This window comes from Protobothrops mucrosquamatus, unplaced genomic scaffold (assembly GCF_001527695.2).
Source record: "Protobothrops mucrosquamatus isolate PMUCROS unplaced genomic scaffold, P.Mucros_1.0 scaffold12032, whole genome shotgun sequence".
NCBI lineage: Eukaryota > Metazoa > Chordata > Lepidosauria > Squamata > Viperidae > Protobothrops > Protobothrops mucrosquamatus.
Window position 1 is genome coordinate 1 of NW_015397810.1, and position 2,601 is coordinate 2,601.

General features: G+C 38.3%; 1 long non-coding RNA gene across 1 annotated transcript; it reads left to right on the forward strand.

The window, feature by feature from the left end:
* The first annotated feature begins 12 nt into the window (after positions 1-12).
* On the forward strand, positions 13-2,075 carry LOC107301372. Its single transcript, XR_001549288.1, has 3 exons — positions 13-36; positions 929-952; positions 2,051-2,075. It is a non-coding gene; the product is annotated as an uncharacterized LOC107301372 (long non-coding RNA).
* The last annotated feature ends 526 nt before the right edge of the window (positions 2,076-2,601 follow it).

Genomic DNA, 2,601 nt, shown 5'->3' on the forward strand with positions numbered 1-2,601 from the left:
TTTCCCTTTTAGGGCATGCCCGGTGGTGGAATGGAGGTAAGTAGCTTTTCTTTATTCTCTGCCATTCCTTTCTTCATATTCTTCTCCCCTCTGAAGAAGTACTTCTCCTATACATTTCTCCCCTTCACCAAAAGCATCTCAACAGTGCCCAGAGAATAATCACAAAATGTTTGGTCTGTTTCTACCTTCCTTTCCAATATCTGACAATTGAAAATAGGTCCCTCAGCCACGTGGGGATGGAGACTCCCTGAAAAATTGCATGAGAAAGATGGTCATGGTTGTACATACCAGTTTATCTCTTCATCAAGATCTCCTCTGCTGAGGAGATGCAGAGGAGATCTTGATGAAGAGACAAACTTATATCTACAACCATGACCATCTTTTCATTTCCTAACTTTCCTGGAATAGAAGGAAGTGGTGGATATGGAGGTGGCATAAAAGAGAGTCTGTAGTAAAGCTGAAATGGGAAATACCTTTCCAGGTTAAGGATATATACCAGTCAAAGGAAGTCTTTACTCACTCCTGGTTTCTCATTGCCTGCTAAACTCTTTAGCCAGCCAAATGTAGCTGTCTTGTTCAGAGAAAAGAGACCCATAAAGCAATCCAACTTGATTTTATGTTATGCGCATGGAAGACTTTTTTCGAATCTTCTCAAAGTATTGGGTTTTTTTTCATGCAGGAGAGGACAATGTACAACTTTTTCTCTAGTGGTTTCTTCCTTTATGGCATGGTTGATCAACACAATGAATATATGTATCTTTTTGGATCCTTTCACTCCATGTTATGTGAAATTAGGAATTTCTTTTTTAATCTGGACACTGAATGAATTCATTTTCGAGATACGGAAGGTGGTATTGATGGCACAGTTGAAGAAGACATGGGTGTTATCATATTCAATTAGAACGGTTCCCATTTGTTTCCCTTTTAGGGCAACTCTGAAGATGGAATGGTGGTAAGTAGCTTTGATTTATTTTTGGCCATCCCTTTCTTCATACACTTCTTCCACCTAAACAAGCATTCATTTGATTGTTGTGCTTACTTCAATTCTCCTTCTGAATTATACGAAGTAAGTGGAAGTAGAGGTCAGATGAAAGAAATGGTCTAGTGAAGATGAATTGGAAAGCATCTCTCCATGATGAAGATGTCCAAGGTATAATGTGTAAAAGAAATCTTCACTCACTCTTCAGTTCTCTTAGCTTGCTAAATCTTTTACCCAATCAGATACAGTTTCTGTGTTCAGGAAAAGCGGCCCCCTAACACAATCCGACTTCATTTTTTGGTAAACGTGAGGAAGGCCTTTTCTGAATCCTCTCAAGCCACCATTTTCTCACAGTTGAGTGGCAAATGCATTCATTTTTCTCTCTACTGGCGTTGACTGATCTACAGGATTGAAATGTTCTTCCCAACACTTAATTTTGCTTTTAAGATGGATTTCCTTTTCTGGCGGTTTATTGCAACTGTAAATTTTGTGGAATTCAGAAAGCAAGATTTTTTTCAATAGGTATTTAATAAGGTAAAAATCATGGTAACCTAGTCTACTGTGTAGTGTCAGAAAGCATATGTAACACAGCTTTTCTGGCTGTTAGCCTAACCATCTTTCTGTAGGTTTTGTAATATATTAAATGGTAAGCAGATCAAAGAAGCATACTTCTCCATAGGACAATTTACAAAAGAAGAATAAGGAAAATGTACACTATGCACATTTAGGGTGTTGTGTCAAAGAAGCGGGTAGGCTTGTCCTTGACCTGGTTAGACAGCTAACATGACCACAGGTTCACATGTAAGATGTGATTACATTCTGGAAGTTTCCTGGAAGAGCTTTAAACTGAACAGTTATGCCTATTAAAGATTCTATTTTCTTGACAACCAACTTCTCTGTTAGTCTATAAATCTAATGCAAGCAAAAATTCAATGCAAACATGTTTCTGTGTTGATATTTTCATTGTGTGACTGTGTAAGAATATTGAAAAGAGGAAGAAAAATATCTTTCAGAGCAGTTTAACATATCTCTGCCTTTTTGTCTGCTTTCACTCATTTGTTTCCCTTTTAGGACACGCAGGGGCACGGAGGTGGAATGATGGTAAGTAGCTTTTATTTATTTTCGACCATCCCTTTCTTCATATTCTTCTTCCAGCTAAAAAAGTACCCCATTTTGTTGTTGTGCTTACTTCAATTCTCTAGGATAATCTCAGCAGGAATTGATATTTTCATTGTGTGAATGTGTAAGAATAGTGAAAAGAGGAAAGAAAATATATCTCAGAGCAGTTTAACATATCTTTGCCTTTTTGGCTGCTTTCACTCTGGGTTGTGTGAAAGTACATATATTTTTTATCTGTAGAATAAAGGAATTCCTATAGGAGACACCAAAGATTGTGATGATGGCATAGTTGAAGAAGTCAGGGGTGTAATTATATCAGAGTTGAACATATACCTTTTGTTCCCCTACATGGAGGGAAGTGTGTAGTGGGGTGCCCCAAGGCTCTGTTCTGGGCCCAGTGCTCTTCAACATCTTCATCAACGATTTGGATGAGGGGATAGATGGGGAACTCATCAAATTTGCAGACGATACCAAGCTGGCAGGAATAGCCAACACTCCAGAAG